General features: G+C 39.0%; 1 protein-coding gene across 3 annotated transcripts in view; it reads right to left on the reverse strand.

Annotated features, from left to right (window-relative positions):
• Positions 1-17950, reverse strand: part of PLD1 (phospholipase D1) — a 283345-nt gene that overhangs the window by 228900 nt on the left and 36495 nt on the right. For all 3 annotated transcript variants that reach the window (XM_069083588.1, XM_069083586.1, XM_069083587.1), the window contains one exon: positions 16968-17105. The gene's annotated coding sequence lies outside the window, so the exon portion shown is untranslated. The remainder of the gene's footprint in view (positions 1-16967; positions 17106-17950) is intronic.

The following is a 17950-nucleotide window of genomic DNA, read 5'->3' on the forward strand; positions in this document are numbered from 1 at the left end:
TTTGGAAATCTTTCCACAAATATACGAAAACACGCAACTATGTCCCGTTCAAGATGATGTGGTGAAAGTGTTGTAAGTGAGACAATGGGGTGGTCAGGGGGAGCCCCAGACCCCTGGCCCTGTTTCTGGTCTGCCCCCTACCCGAGCAATTGACCACAAAAGTAACCTGGCAACTCCTTCTGTTGGCACTGCGGCACCCATCCACATAGGTACCCTCACCAGCCACAGCTACTTATGATAATATCTCAAGAAGATGATCTTCAAGATGGGCTAGAGACACAAAATGGATGAGATTCCCAGGGAGTTAAGGGACCTGAGACACTATGGAGTCCTGAACAAGAGTTCCCTGTTTACAGCATATTTACACCCAGCCTTTGCTTGAAGACCTGGAGAAAAGGGAAATCTACCACCTGCCAAGGCAGCCAAGATCACTTTCAGGCAGCTCTCATTGGTAGAAAGGTTTTCTTTATATCAAGCTTAAATTTGCCACCTTCCAAATTCCACTCACTGCTCCCAGTTCTGGGTCTTTGGGGCCCAAGCAGGGAAAGTCTACCCCTTATCTCATGTCTGTCCTTCACAAGTATCATGTCCAGTTGAAGTCTTTTTATTTCACCTCTTACTTCAGGGATGAGATTGCCCAAATCCCCAGGTACAGGCTTTTTGATCCTAGGTGGGAGAACCTTACAAAGAATTTAATCTAAAGTGAATTCTGGCCAATTGTGTTCAACTCTGGCTTGGGTGAGGATGGGGTGGGGTGGGATATAGATCCTTTGTCTAGATTACCCTGAGGCTTGCTCAAGATAGTCTCTCTTGGTCCTTGAGTGACAAAATCAAAGTCAGGGGCCCCAGTCTCTCATTAGAATAGGCCCACCTCTTATTATAATATTTGTTCTCTTTAATTGTTAACCAATCAGAGTTGATTACTGTCTGTTGGGAACTTTCACTCTTCTGAGGGCATATAAGTGTCAATAAGCCACCATGTTCTGTCTTTGGTGTAAGAGAGGCAGACAAATGACCATCCTTTTATTAATTCCTTGTTAGCATAATTAATAAAAATGATTAATTACCCAGAAACTATGTCTTTTGAACTATTTATACATCACAATATTACTAAGGAATTTGATGAAAGGAAGAGAAGATGAACTGTTCCCAAGGAAAGGGAAATGTATGAGAGGTGGACTCAACTGGTACCCTCTTGATGTTGAGAGATTGTGAAGATGGCCTCCAGCATGTTGGGTAAACCCTCTGTGGCAACCTTATGGGAAGACATAGTCAAGATGGGGCTGTGATCTGTATCATTGAAGGAGACTTCCAATGAGATCACAGATTCCTTTGAATATGTTAGTCCATCCCTTAGTAGAATATAAGTTCCTTGAGGGCAGGGTTGTTTTTTCATTTTCATTTTTGCACCCTTATCATGCGGCATCATGCCTTACATATAGCAAACACAGTGTTGGATGCATTGCCTTGAATTTGTACTCTGGGCCACACTATTACAAAGTTAAGAGCCTATATGTAAGTCAGATGACAGCTGCCAAGAGGAAAAATGTCAGGCAGGATGAGTAATGGTACCAGACCAAGGGGAAAATGGAATGATTAACATGGAACAGACAGCAACAGGCATCAAACAAGGAATGTTGACACTTGTCCACACCTTCAGTTTCAAGTAAATGTGTTTGCTTCTCAATTTGCCTGGGAAAGTGAAAAGGGGTAGGCTCAAAGTCACAGCCCTACACAAAAGTCTCCCACGTCCCAGGCTCAGCATCACTTAGGATGCTGATGGTGTAGCCACAGGCTTACTCCTTCTGGAAATTAACAATCCTAACTCAGAACAGGGGGACTTGGAGACCAGTAAGTTAAAAAAACAAACAAAAAAACCCCTTAAAACAAACAAAAAAAAAAAAAACAAGAAATGAATCCACCTCCAAACCCATCCAACCATCATTTTTACCAGTTATGGAAACTAACAACTCTATAAAAGTTTTTTTGTTTTGTTTTGGCTTTTTTTTTTCACTCTTCTAGCTCAGGCAATAAACGGTTCATTTAGTTTAGTCCCTGAATTGAATTTCAATTTCTCTCAGGGCAATTTCCTGTAGTATAGTTGTTTTGTTGCACTGAAAAAAAATTGAGTTGTCAACATTTTTAGGGGGGAAATCTTCATCCGGAGATGAGAGATGCTTCCACATGATCCAGAGGCATTAACATTATGAGACTGGAATTTCTGTGACTGCTTTGCAGACATCTGGAAGAAAGGCAAGGCTGGGGGAGAAGAGGGTTTAGAGATAGTGGTGCATCTTTCATCTTGGGACCAGCTCTTCCCTGAAGGACTGAGACACTCTGCTCCTACGGTTGATGAGGATGATTTAATGCATTGATGAGGAAAATGGTGAGCTAACTCAGGCACCTCCCCAGAGATTATCCTTCTCTCATTTCTCAGATTCAGGTAACTCCTCTGAGGACTACCTCTCCTTCCTTCCCCCAGAAGGGAAGTAGTCTAAGCATACGAAGATTTCCTGTTCCAGTGGTCAGAAGTGGCTGGCACTGGACTTGGAGTCAGGAAGACCTGAATTCCAGTTCTGCCTTAGATGCTTACTAACTGCGTGGTCTTGGGCGAGGCTTTTCCTTATCATTTTTCTTATCTATGAAATGCAAATAACAGCAGCATGTGCCTTACAAGGTTATTGCGACATCACACAGATGATGCGCACAAGACTTTGCAAACTTTAAAGTAGCCCCTATTATATCCACACAGCTGAACCACTTCTTCCTTGTTATTGCCTCCCTCTTTATTGTATACTGTAGTCCTCTTTTTGATTAAAAAATAAAAACCAGTGGCAGCTAAACCTTGTCTGGTGCTTAATATTGGCTGAGATTTGAGGGAAGGGGCAGTCTGGGAAATACAGAAGAAACAGGATGCTTCTAGGGCAAGGCACAAGGAAATAGGAGATTGAAATTGAAGACCAAGTGTTAACAGAGTAATCAACTATTTCACCTGGTGATCTCACCGGCTTCCATGGATTTAATGATCATCTCCATGTTAACGATTCTCAGATCTACCTAGCTTGCCCCAATCTCTCTGCTGACCGCCAATCACATCTCCAACTGCTTTTCAGATATTTCAAACTGGATGTTGAATAGACATCTTCAACTTAGCATGTCCAAAGCCTCCCCCCCTAACTTTCCTATTACTATAGAGGGCAACAAACATCCTCCCCATCCCTCAGACGCACAACCTAGGTGTTGCCTTTGGTTCTTAACTGTGTCCTCCCTCCCCCATAAAAAGGTGAGCCAAGACCTGTCGATTTCACCTTTGCAATATCTCTCAATATGTCCCCTTCTCTCCTCTGACACCGTTACCACTCCAGTGAAGGTCCTCCATAGCTGCTGGAGGGGCAGCTTGCCTCAACTTTCTCCCCTCTCTAATCCATCCTCCATTCAGCCACTAAAGTGGTTTTTCCTAAAGTGCAGGTCCAACTCTGTTATTTTCCTATTCAATTAACTCCGACGTCTCTATCCTCTGCTTGGTTTTCAAAACCTTTCCTAATAGCCCCATCCTACCTTGCAATCTTCCTAAACCTCACTCTCCAACAATGGACCTTCAGTGCAGTGACACTGGCCTCCTGACTCTTCCATCTCAGCTCTGGACATTCTCTGGCTGTCCTGAATGCTTGGAAGTCTTTCCTTTTTTCTGGCTCCCTTTAAATCTCAGCTAAAGTATTTACATCTCAGCAAGGAAGCCTTGCCCAACCTCTCTTAATTCTAATATCTTTCTTTTAATTATTTCTTTTTATTCTATATATAGATTTTTTAAAAATTGTTTGCTCATTATCTTCCCATTAAATTGTGAGCTCTTGAAAGACAAGGACTGACTTTTTTGCCTCTTCTGTATCTCCAGTATTTAGCACAGTGCCTGTAGATGCCTCAGTTTACTGACTGACTGGGAAATTAGCAACCTAAAGTGAATAATAATTCCCTAGAATAGTTGAAAATAAAACCCTGTGGACCAGAGTAAGGCAGCATTCCATGAACTCTATCTGGGTCCTTTTTGGAAAACTACCATTGTAAATACTTTGGCCTCCTATATGTACTTCCTGCCTCCCTCCCCAACAATTTACCCATTGGTGAGTATTTGGTAGGATGAGTGGCTCCCCTCTGCTCTCTCACATGCCTTCTCTGCACTAGTACATATGTATTAATGTGCACATTTCTTTACCCATATACAAAAGTTCAGGAACACAGAACAGAGTCAAAGTTCAGCCTTCTGCCAAGGTAGGAGATGGCTTTGTTCTGTATACTTCTAGCCAGCAAACCAAGAGTAGTCAACCCTCTACCAGGTTTCCCAACAGGTGTTATACTTCTAACTGCAATTGGTTTCTACTTGGTCCTGGTCCAGGTCCATCTAAATCCTCCAAAAGTGTGATGGAGAGTAAAGATCTTAGGACTAGAGTCAGAAGAGCCGGGTTCAAATTCTGCTCTTGGCCCAAGTGTGACATCAGGCAAGTGATTTAACACCATTGTGCCTCCACTTTTATATTTGTAAAGACAAAGAATTGTACAACACGTTGTTTGTGATTATCATATCAGTGGGTAATATTTGAAAAAAAATAATACAGGAAAAAGTGTCAAAAGGCCAGAAAAGACCAAGTATTCCAACTTTCAAAAAGGGAAAGAGGTTAAAAGAAGTTAAAACAAACTATATACCAATGATCTTGCATTCAGTTTCTGGCAAAGTTCTAGAACATATTATTATTATTATTACAATTTTTATTTATATGTTTGTTTTTATTTTTCAACATTCACTTCCATAAGATTTTGAATACTAAATTTTCTCCTCCTCCTCCCATTCCCTCTTCCCCAAGACAATGCTCAATCTGATATAGGTTTTATATATATATATATACAATCATATTAAACATATTTCCCCATTAGTCATATTGTAAAGAAGAACTAGAACCAAAAGGGAAAACGACTAGAAAGAACATACCAAAAAAAGAAAGAAAGAGACAGAGAGAGAGAGAGAGAGAGAGAGAGAGAGAGAGAGAAATGGTATACTTCAATCTGGATTCATACTCCATAGCTCTTTCTCTGAATGTGAATAGCATTTTCCATCATGAGTCTTTGGGAATTGTCTTAGATCCTTGTATTGCTGAGAAGAGTAAAACCTATCGAAGTTGATCATCGCACAGTGTTGCTGAAGAACATATTATTAAAAGGAGGGTTTGTGAGGATTTGGAAAGGGAAGCAGTGATGACTAAGAGCTAGGATGGCTTCATCAATTTTTTTTAAAAAATCTGAATATATGAGGAATAAAATTCTCATGAAAGTAGGCAAATTCTATATTTGGGTATGGATCAACCAAAAAAGAAACTGAAGGAAAATTTTCAATAGACTGACTATCCGAAGAGCATAAACAAGGAGCTCAGGGGGAAAATAATCACAAAACTGAGGACAAGAGAAACAGTAGTTATACTGAACATCCATGATCTACATATCCATTGAAGCGCTTTCTCTTCCACTGCAGGGCAGTGGATAAATTCTTTTTTTTTAATAATTTATTTTTACTTTTCAACATTCACTTCCATAAGATTTTGAGTTTTAAATTTTCTCCTCCCCACCCCAAAATGACATGCAGTCTGATGTAGGTTCTACTTATACATTCATATTAGACATATTCACATGAGTCATGATGTAAAGAATTAGAACTAATGGGAGGAACCACAAGAAAGAAGAACCAAAACTAAACAACAAAAGAAAAGGAGATAGTCTGCTTCCATCTGCATTCAGACTCCAAAGTTCTTTCTCTGGCTATGGATAGCATTTTCCATTGTGAGTCTTTTGTAGTTGTCTCAGATCCTTGTATTGCTGAGAGGAACTAAGTTAGTCATAATACAACGGGGTTGTTACTGTGCACTATATTCTGCTGGTTCTGCTCATTTCACTCAGCATCAGTTCATATAAGTCCAGGTTTTTCTGAAATCCGCCTGCTCATCATTTCTTGTAGCACTAGTATTCCACTACATTCATATGCCACAGCTTGTTCAACCATTCCACAAATGATGGATATCCCCTTAATTCCAATTCTTTGCCACCACAGAAAGAGCTGCTATAAATATTTTTATACATATGGATCCTTTTCCAGTTTTTATGATCTCTTTGGGATAAAGACCTAGAAGTGGCATTGCTGGATCAAAGAGTATGCACAGTTTTATAGTCCTTTGGGAATAGTTCCAAATTGCTCTCCAGAATGGATCAATTCACAACTCTATCAACAATGCATTAGTGCTCCAATTTTCCCCATATCTTCTAGTAAATAGATTCTTGAGTGTCCTTAATAATACTTTAATTTTTTCAAAGTGGAGGAAGTAGAAAAAGGAACTATTTATTCTGACCCTAACGTAGAAGTGATAAGAACTTTGGAGGGGAAATGATCACTGCCCTCTGAGAGCTTGTGACCAAGAAGGAAAGAAAAGCTGGATATAATCAAGTCAAGTCAAGAAGATGTATTGTGTCAGGCACAGTGCTAAGCACTGAATAAAAACCTCATAAACGAACAAGAAGCAGAACAGAAAAAAACAAGTTTATTGAACATTTGGCAAATGACCCAAATAAGCATAGTCATCCCTAGGGCACTTAAAGATGAAGCTTTAAGGACAAAGAACAGATGAAAAATAGAGATGATCTGTAAAGATTCTAAGGCAAATTCTCTTCACTATAAATGAAAGTAGATTTACCACATTTGCCCTCTAAGCAAAGCCTCCAAGGTGCTGCTACATGAAGATGGAGAAATGGCAATAAAAATTGGAAAGAACGTCTCTTTAGACCAGATTGCTGCACAGAGTTGCCTGTGCTGGAGGCAACACAATTCTGAGTCCATTTAGGGACTAGTTCTGAAGAGGACAGGACACTAAATCCTTGAGAAAATAATAGACTTTATTACTATCCCCCTCCCACAGTAAAAAATGATGTCCATGGAAATAGCGATAACTATTGACTCATTGTTCTTTTTCCATCTTCACAAACTCTTTAGGAGAATAATCTACACAGAGATTGAGGGTATACTTGAAAAGGTATAGAAAGGGAAGAGGAAGACCTGGAAAACCAATATTCTATGGACAACCACATTTTGAGGGGAATACAGTTGAAGTATGATCTTCATAATCGTTTAACGCAGTCTTTAATTTTCTCTTTTAGTCGAATGGTATCCTCTAGTAGCGGAGGAAACTTGCTCTTGGACCTATGCATTGCAAGTATGCATTGCCAAATTGCAAGCATGAATTACCTCTACTTTTGTGATGAAATTATTATATTACAAATGTCAGTCTTTATTAAGTACCTACTATGTGCCAGGTGCTGTACTAAGTGTTGGGGATGCAAAGAAAGTCAAAAATCAGAGTTCCTTCCCCAAGAGCTCACAGTCTAATAATGGAGACAATATGCAAAGAACTCTGTACAGTGAGATAAATAGAGGATAAGTGGAGGGGTAGTGTCAGAGGAAAGGCACCAAGATTAAGGACTGGGAAAGACTTCTTGAAGAGGGTGGGACTCTAAATGAAGCTAAAAGGAAGCCCAGAGAAACTAGAAGGTAGAAATGAAGGGGGAGCACACTCCAGGCATGGCAGACAGCCAGTGGAAACAATCAAAGAGTCAGGAGAATGAGCATCACATTCCAGGATCAGCCAGGAGGCCAGTGTCATTAGACTGGAAAGTATATGGAAGGGAGTAAAGGTATAAGATAACTGGAAAGATAGGGAGGAGCCTAGGGCAGCTAGGTGGCTCCATACTGCATAGAGTGCCAGGCCTGGCCTCACACATTTACTAGCTGGGTGACCCTGGGCAAGTCACTTAATCCTGGTTGCCTCAGTTTCCTCATCTGTAAAATAAGCTGGAGAAGGAAATGCCAAGCTACTCTAGAGTATTTGCCAAGAAAACCCCTAAATCGGGTCATGAAGAGTCACAGTCCAAACACAGCCCCTGCCATAGCTCTAACAATTTATATTGCTTATCCAGTGTGTGTATACAGAGGTGGCTCTGTGGGTGGAATCAATTAATTTGTTATAGTACTAGGAGCTAAAGATATAAGTGCAAGGGATGAAACAATCTACTCAAAATGAGCTTGCTGGATTTCTGGGTAGAGGACCTGGGTTTGAATCTTAGCTCTGCCACTTACTACTGAGCTCAAGTCACTTAACCTTTCTGTGCCTCAGTTTACACACCTGTAAAATGATGGCATTGGATCATATGAACTCTAAGATCCCTCTAAGCTCTTTCAATTCATTATCTTATCACTGATGTGGATTAGAAATAGATGTGTCAGTAAGGGGAAGTAGGGGGGATATAAGAGAGGGCAGATTGGAGAAAGAGGTATTCAGTATGTTTGTCATCTTGGGGTGGGGGGAGGGGAGAGATGGGGAGAAAATTTGTAACTCAAAATCTCATGGAAATGAATGCTGAAAACTAAAAATAAATAAATTATAAAAAATTAGACTTAAAAGAAATAGGTATGTATATATGTATATGTAAATATATATTAATTAATAACAGGTTGGCCATTAAACAGATTGGGTCATTTTCAAATGTTGATTCCAGCAAAGATCACTGAAGAGGAGATGAACTCTCCAGAAATGGGCAAGAGAAGGGGCATTCCATGATTCCTTGGCATCACCTGACCCGACAGGGAATGGATGAGACCATCAAGCTCCTGGGAGCCCAGACTCCTAATTTCAAGCTCAATATAATAGACAATGTGGTACAATATGCAAGCTCCAGGAGCTGTTTAAAAACAAAACTAATCTATTCACCATCTTCACTTGCAGGTTACTCTCTTCTAAAATATATTTTTTAAATGATGTCTGGTATAAAGTACAACAACCCCAAATATCTTTGAAGTGTGAAAGAGCTGGATTTCACTAATGTGTCTATTAAGATTTTTTTTTAATTTCTCATTTATTTTGGTCCTCTCATTAAAAAAAAAGTAAAAACACAAAACTTCAACTGAAGTCTGAGAAATTCTTGGGACTTCATTTTTTTAATGCGAGCAAAAAATATTTTTTCACCCATTAGCTCAATCTTTTCTACTTAGCTCGTTTGATGTCTGTTATAAGGCAAGCCATGATGCCTTCGTGGATAAAGCAATGGCCGAAGAGTTGGGAAATACGGGTTCAAAATCTACCTCAGACACATAATGGCTATGTGACCCTGGGGGTGTCACTGAACCCCTTCAGTGCCTCAGGAAATTCTCAAAGGCTATTGTAACACTGCAAGTGCTGCTCTGTGTGAATTGAGGGAGCTCCCTCATCAGGAGGAAAATCATAACTTTGGTCCCTACCCCATCCCTGAAAAAAGGAAAGCCTGACCCATAGAAGGCATTTAATAAATGCTTGTTTGATTGAATAACCTGTAATCTCCAGAACCTACCACTCACTCACTCTAAAGTAAGATAGTGTGATTGTTACCAATCTGCATGGTGCAGAGAGATTTCCCAGGAGAAAATCATGGAACTAGAGACAAATTGAAACCCTTGGAGTTTCTTTTAAAAACACTCTGTGTAAGCTACATTGGGAAGCAATATGGTGTTATGAAGGGGGTAAAATCCCAGATACAAAGCATTGCACTTGGAGGAAGAAGACCTGGGTTTGATTTGCTATATAATTTACCAGCTGTATATTCCTGGGAATGAACTTGAACCTCTGAATCTCAATGTCCTAGTCTGTGTAATAAGGGGAAAAATATTTGTGTTACCTGATAAGGTTGGAGAAAAAAGATAAAATGAATGTATGCAAGATACTTTGTGATCCTAAAGAGTTACTATAACTATAATTAACTGAATTATTATTACTAAATTATGGTCTTTTGTGAAAAAAATATAGAAAATAAATTATTCAATTATAAACTCTTTAAGGGCAAGGACAAAATCTTCAACTTTGTCATATTGTCCCAAGGTGAGCACAGTCCCTTGGATAAAGCAGACTGGACATATACTTAAAATTATCTTGTTAACAAACAAATTTAACAGCATGATAAAAGTAAAAAGGGTACTGTAGGTCAGGAGTCCTGGGTTCCAATCTGGGTTCTTACTGACACTCAGGTGTATAACTTTGGGCAAATAATTTAACCTTTCTGGGCTCTAGCCCAGAGCACACAGCACAGGACTTGGAATTAGGAAGATTTGAGTTCAAATCTTGCTTCAGACACTTAATAGTTGTGTGACTCTCAGCAAGTCACTTAACCTCCATTTCCTTGTCCTTAATAAAGGGGGTAATAATAGCACTTTTCTCACACTGTTATTGTGAGAATGAATGAGATAGGAGACAAATGAGGCTGGGCCTCCTCATGATATGAAGGTACCAGACAAGAGTTTACCTATCCCTGAGTCAGCCTCAGGGCAGAGGTGCCTCGAGGCAGCTGGTGTGGAGGTAGAAGGAGGAAGAGGTAGAGGAAGCCCACTACCTCTCAAAGTGTGCTGCCATTTTAAAATGTCTTTTTCTGCATGACACTATAAATTTACTATAAACTCTAAAAAAAATCTTCACTAGCTCATGTCCAGGAGTCTCTGGGTCCCAGTATATCACTCATGGAACACAGAAATCTCGGCATGTACAATTTCTTTCAGATACAAAGACAAGATAGAACGTTTCTAACCTAAAAGAGCTTACATTCCTCTGAGGATGGGGGGAGGGGTGTGATACAGAATTCACACAAGATCAGTATATGCAGAATCATCCCAAGTAGGACAGAGCTTGAGCTACTGGAATGAATGATGAGAGGCAGAGACGAGCAGGGCTAAAATCCAGGCATGAGGGAAAGCTTCTACAACATCACCAAGGCAAGAGTCCCTGGAATGCCAAGTTCAGGGTATAGTTAGCATCACAATTTGACTGGAAAGTAGAGAGTACAAAAGGGGGTAAAATGAAATCACTCTAGAAAGGTCCAGCAAGAATCGTAGTGTAGAGGACTGAGCAGTTTGTTTTTTAATCTTAGAAACAATAGCAAGCCGCTGGAGCTTCTTGACTAGAGGATGTTCAGATTTGGCAACTGTGTGGAGAATGGCTTGGAGAGAGGAAAAGCTACAACTAGAGAGAGCAATTCTATACATAGTCCAGAGAGAGGTGAGGACTTGAATTAGAATGAATGGTGTGTAGATTAATGTTATGGCAGCAGAATAAGAGGCTTAGCAACTAAGTGTATGGGGAGGTAAGAAAGGGAAGAGTCAAGGCTGGCTCCATATAGCTGAGTAATCAGAAAGATAGCAGTGCCCTCAACAAAAGTAGGGAATTTGGAGGAGAGGCAGGCTTAGGGAGAAAGATGGTGGGTTCTGTCTTGGCTGTGTTGTGTGGGAGATGTTAAAGCAACACCTTGCCACTCAATTTCTGCTACCTCAAACTCTTGTCCACCAAAGGACCAGGGAACAGCTGGATGTGATGTTTAGGGACCCATCGAGTGGGGTCGGGGAACATAGGAGAAAATGGACTTAATCAAAGCATGTGGGGAGAGCAAGAGGGACCTCAGTGCTGGACACTAGGAGGTACTAAGGGCAAGGTATCCCAAGCTATCTGGTATAAGATCTGAGCCTTGTTTGTGTACGTGTGTGGGAGTGGGGGAGGAGGAAGGGATGATAATGATGATGATTAAATGGCATATGGTGTCAGGAAGTAACTATTTATAGATTTTGGAGAACTACCCAAAATGGGGGGGGGGAACCTACAAATGTTCTATGCTTTCTTAAAAATAATACTAGCTTCCATCATTTATATAAGTAGCTTACACTGGTGCCTGGTTACCATGAAGAACCAAAACAAATAAACTGTGTTTAAAGCATCATGAGTATGATTACAACTCCCAAAGTCTATCGCCTACATGTACAGGCTTCTCCATTTGTTATTCACACGATATGGCACTCTGCTATTCATAAGCAATAGAGAGAGAGAAAAATAGCTAGCTAGCTAGATGATAGAGAGAGAGAGAGAGAAAGAGAGAGAGAGAGAGAGAGAGAGAGAGAGACAAATAGACAGACAGACAGATAGACAGACAGACAGACAGATAGATGATAGATAGACAGATAGATAGATAGATAGATAGATGATAGATAAAATAGAGAGATTCTTCATATATACAAAATGTATATGTGTATGTATATATGGAGAAAGAGAGAGAGGAGATTTTCTTACTTGGGAGTTTCAAATATATATATATATATATATACAATACATATTTACAAGTGTGTATCTATGCATATATGTACATGCACATGTGCATATATCCATGTATGTACACATATATGTATACACATATATCTGTAGGGAAGGAGAGAGAGAGCAAAGTTTCCTATGCAATGTTCAGGTATGGTGTAATGGCTAGAAAGTTAGTTCAAAGCTTGGAAGACCTAGATTGAAGTTTCACCTTTGATGACATACACTAGCTGTGTGACCCTGGGAAAGTCACTTAGCTTCTCAGTGTTGTAGGCCAGTGGTGTCAAACTCATACGTAAGGATCCCTGCCCACATACTGACAGTTTTAAATGTAATATTATCTGTATTTTACTTATTTATTTGGTTAACTATTTTTCTATTATATTTCAGTCTGGTCCAGGCACTCTGAAGTGCTGTGGGACACCATGGGGGCTGCATGCAATTCTGTCAACTCTCCAAGACTAGATGCTGCACAGAAGGCACTGACTTACATTGGTTGAAGTTGTTTCCTCACTTGGCGTTTCCTATAGCAATGAAATGACAGATCCAAGCCTTCTCTTTAAGCTTATTTAGTATAGAAATAGGGAAACAAAAGCTCCAAATACCACTGGCCTTGAGGACCAAATGTCAAGGAACGCTAAGAAATTCCAAAGGAATTTTTCTAAATCTACTTCTCTTTCTTAAGTCAACAAATATGTCAGAATAACCTGTATGATGCTAGCAGGAACAGGAAGAAACAAAGTGAGAGCTCACAAGAAACTTGGTTTTGTGGATTTCCCTCTTTGAAAACCAATCATATGCAGGCCAAACTGAAGCAGGCATAGACCAAGCCCTTCCATCCTTCCATATTCTCACCCACCTGGTGCCATGATTCTGCCAAGAAGGGTGGAAAGAGGGGAGGAGAACTGTCAATGATTATATTTTCTTCAAAAGGAAGAGAAGCAGGAAGATAATTCCTAATCAAAGGACTTCTTGTCATAATAATTAGTCCAGGGAAAAACCAGAGATAGTGTCTAGTGTAACCACCAATTTTTGAGAGAAGAAAACTAAGAACAAGAGAGAGAGCATCAAGAGAGTAATTTCGGAAGGCTAAATTCAGATCTGGGTTTTCTGACTTCATATGGTACACTCCTGTTTGTTATTAAATTGTGTAGGGTATTAAGAGAACAACAATGATGACAACAGTGACTTATATAAAGTTTTAAGATTTGCAAGGTGCCTTATAAATTATTATTTTTCACTTTTTAATTTACTTTTATCCTCGCAGCAACTCTGGAAGGTAAGTGATGTTTTTATCTCAATTTTTTAAAGGAGGAAACCAAGGCAGATTAAGTGACCTTTCCAGGTCATATGGCTAGTGCCTGAGGCCAGATTCCAGAAGCATAAATATTTTCATTATTTCTTGTTTTACAGTAATACCCATTTGACATTCATGCATCATGACTGACTTTACCATTCCACATTTCATGGCCATTGTGAGTAGTTTGACCTTTCTGTGCTTCAATTTCTTCCTCTATGATATGGGGTAACAACCCTCATGATTCCCAGCTCATAGGGAATTGTTGAATTGAATTGAATTGAATGTTGGCAGATTCAAATAAGATAATGTGTGTAAAGTGCTACAGAAGTCAGTTATCATTAGAATGATGTGTTTTATTCTGTCTGCAGTTGACTTCAGTAGATGCTACAAATCCTGGGGGTCTTCCCTGTCTGAAATGAACTCCCTCCCTTCCTGCCTCCTAGCATCCCCATTTCTTTCAAGGCAAGGATAAGATGCCTCCTATTATCTGAAACATTTCTTAATCCACTTTTATGGTGGTTCTGATCATTCTCTGCCTTTCTACCCCTCTCCTCACAATCACTCAACACATCATCACTGTAAGAATGTAAGTTCTTTGAGGGCAGAATTATTTTGTTTTACGTATTTGTTTGAACAGGTTATAGCATTGCTCCCTGAACACGATAAAATTTTGTTGAATTCAATTGAATTTTGCATTTCTCCATAGGCCCAGGGTAGATGTTGAATTAACACTTTTATCTATTACATTAGTCATTGATGATTAAGTCATGGGAACAAACCATGACAATCTCTAAGTCTGGGCTTGCATTCTTAACCTAATCACCCTCTTTGGGACATGTTCTGGAAAAATGATTTCACTCTTAATCAACCGTACCCCACGTTCTCTGGTGAAACCAGATGGGAAGGACACACCTTCAGCTGAATTCTCTCCAATATAGGTTTCAAGGATTACAAAGGCTTACCAAGATAACAAAAGAGGCCTTGATACATCTCGATTCTCATAGAAAGTACAAAAAAGGGGGAAAAAGTAGAAATTTCCCACAACACAGATGCCCTGTCATTTCTAATTATTACCGTGTGTTGCTTTTAGACTTTTTTAGATGAAAGAACCTGCCAATGATATTTGTTCATCACTAATAGACTACTTGGTAGAGTTATGAATTGGTCCAACTATTCTGGAAAATAATTTGGAATTGTGTCGCCCCAAATGACTGAAAATGCCTATATCCTTTGACCCAGAGAGCCTACCCTTAGTCATATACTCCAAGGAGATCAACAGAAAGTTCTCCTATAAGAGTGAATAGAATATTGGACGTGGAGTGAGAAAAATATGAGTTGAAATACTGTCTTGGAAACCTACCAGCTGTGTAATCCTGGGAAAATCACTTAATCCTTTTTTAGCCTCAGTTTCCCCATCTGTAAAATGGGAAATAATAATGGCAACTATCTTCCAGAATTGTGAACCAAACGAGATTATATGTGTAAAGTATTTTTCAAACTTTAAAGTGCTATATAAATGCTAGATCTTATTATCACTGAAACTTTTTTGCGGAAGTCAAAAGCTAAAAACAAAGTAGATGTCAACCAAATGTGGAATGACTAAACAAATTGGGGTGCATGAATGTAAAGGAAAATTACTGTGAAATATGGAATAATGAATCTGAACAATACAAAGAAGCCTGGGAAGAGTGGGTGCAGAATGAAATAAGTAGAACTAGCTATGAGACCCTGGGCAAGTCACTTCACTCTGCTTGCCTCGGTTTCCTCATCTGTAAAATGAACTGGAGAAGGAAATGATGAACCTCTTCAGTATCTCTGCCAGGAAAACCCTACAGGAGGTCACAAAGAGTGGGGCATGATTGAAAAATGCCTGAAAAACAACAACGGAACCCAGAAAATAGCATTCACAATGACCGAAACAATGGAAACAGAAGGAAAAGTATAAAATAAACTGACTGCTGGATAATGATAATAACCGGGTTTGCAGAGATGAAGAACTCCAGGTATGGAACGTCGCACATACTCGCAGGTGTTGGCAGTTTTGCTGAACTGATTTTCTCTCTTTCTTTTGTAATCTTTGTTACAAAGAATAATGTGTAGGATAGGGAAGTGTGTGTGTGACATATATGAAAATGATAAAAAACAAAAGCTATCAATAAAAAATATTTTACATGTTGTGCATATATATATATATAAATTTAGGGGTATTACTTAACTCTTCTCTGAACCAGACACTTAAATGATTCCTGAAAATTAAGTTGGTGATTAAGCTGATATCATGATAAATCTTAAAGTAGCTTAGCTCCCCCCACATGTGCTCCAGAAATGATCACCAAAAGGTACCATTTCAAAGAATGACTAAGAAATCTAAAAATAAAAATCAATAAATTTCTCCATTGATCCTATAAAGATGCAAAAACCAAGATGGCAGCCATGAACGTGAAGAGGTATCTTCCTGGGGAAGCCAGAATAAGCTCAGAACAGGCTCCAGACTTGGATCAATACAGCAACTGGGGAGGCCTCTGGAGGACAGATGCCTTCAGAACTGTCCGGACTGGGGAACAGCCTATCATTGAGCTCTGACTACACATAGAATCTTCCAGTACTCTAAGTGCAGACACATCAGGGAAAGGGAAAGCCAATGGCAGAGCTCAGGAAACTGAGATGAGGAACAAACAGGGAATAACCATGCATTCCATTCAAGAGTGTAGGGATAGGTAGAATCTAACCTTGGCACAAAAACCCAAATCAGAAACAGAGGTTAGATATCTGAGTAACAAAACAAAAGAAAACCAGAGAGTATAATGAAATATTATTTCAATGCCCAAGAGAATAAACCAAGAAAAAGAGTAATTCCACAACAACCATAAACAGTCTCAGAGGGAAAAAATTATTTGGCCTAAAGACTACAATAAGAATACACAGAAGAAATAAATCAGGAGATAAAAAAATAACATTATAAGTAAAATAAGAACTCTGAGTGAAAGAATTGTAAGAAGAAAAATATAGCTTAGAAGAGAAAGTAGAAAACACTACCCAAGTAACAGACTTTCTGAAAATTAGAATAAACCCAACAGAATTCAATGATGTCATAAATCAACAAGATGTGTTAATATAAAATTAAAATATTTTTGAAAGTTAATAAAATATAGTGTCTGCTGTCAAAAAACCAATCTAGAAAACAAGTAAGAAATCATTTAAGAATCATCAGACTCCTTAAAAACTATGTCCAAAAAGAAATAACCTATACACTAGATTACAAGAAATCATAAATCAAAACTGCCCAGATTTGCTAGAACCATAGCACAAAATGAAAATAGAGAGAATTCATGAGTCACCTCCTGACAGAAATTTCCAAATAAAAATTCACATGCATGTCATAGCCAAAATCCAGAGCTTCAGAGTCAAAGAAAAAGTCAGAATAACAATACTTTTCAGCACCTATTATAAAGAAAGGCTTCCAATAAAAAAAAATTACTTACCTTACAAGGCTGAGTGTATTGGGGTGGGGTGGCAGTGGAATGGACCTTTAATGGAGCAGAAGACTTTTAAACCTTCCTGATAAAAAGACCATAACTGAGTAGAAACTTCTAACTGCAAACACAGGAGTCAAGAGAAACCTAGAAAGGCAAATACATTTGAATAATTAGAAGAGGCTAAAGAATGATGTAGTAATTACATTTTATAATGACGTGGTACTGACATTACAGAAGAAAATATCTTCAAGGTCACAGAGGCAATTACATGAAATAATTAGAAAAATTGGGGATAGCTTCATCCTGTTTTGATGATCTTAAGAGAAGAAAGAAAGAGGAAAAAAGGAGCATGCTAGAGAAGAAAGGGGAAGAAATGACTGTATCTCATAATTCAGTTGTGTAAGAAAAAGAGGATACAAACATAGAGGAAGTGAGCATCATGTGAACCTCACTCTTATCTAAAGTGGACAAAAGAGAGCTGAACATGCATCCACTCACACAAAAGAGTTTGGCGAATGAACATTGAACTCAATAGGGGAACAGGCAGGGATTTAGAGAAATGTTTAAAGGGTTTAAGAGGAAAGGTAGTCATGAGAGAAACAAAATTCAGCTTTGGGGTGGAGGTGACTTATAGAAAGGAGAGAGTAAAAGGGGGGAAAGCATAAAATCAATAATTAGAATGTGGGTAAGTAGAAGAGGAAAGCCACTAAGTGGAGGCAACTAACTTTAATTATAGGTCACTAGTATTAATTACATTCCTTCTTATTCATCATCTTCTTTGTAAAAGGGATGGCAAAGTACAAAGAAAGTAAAAAGTACAACAGGACAGGCTGGAGGGAAATATCCAATCATGATCATAACTATGAATGTTAATAAGAAAAACTTGCCCATTAAATGGAAGAGTACACAACTGGATGGATTAGGAAGTAGAGTATCTCTCTCTCTCTCTCTCTCTCTCTCTCTCTCTCTCTCTCTCTCTCTCTCGTATG

Source organism: Petaurus breviceps, unplaced genomic scaffold, assembly GCF_028583685.1.
Source record: "Petaurus breviceps papuanus isolate PSGF00001 unplaced genomic scaffold, PetGlider_PUasm1.0 173, whole genome shotgun sequence".
NCBI lineage: Eukaryota > Metazoa > Chordata > Mammalia > Diprotodontia > Petauridae > Petaurus > Petaurus breviceps.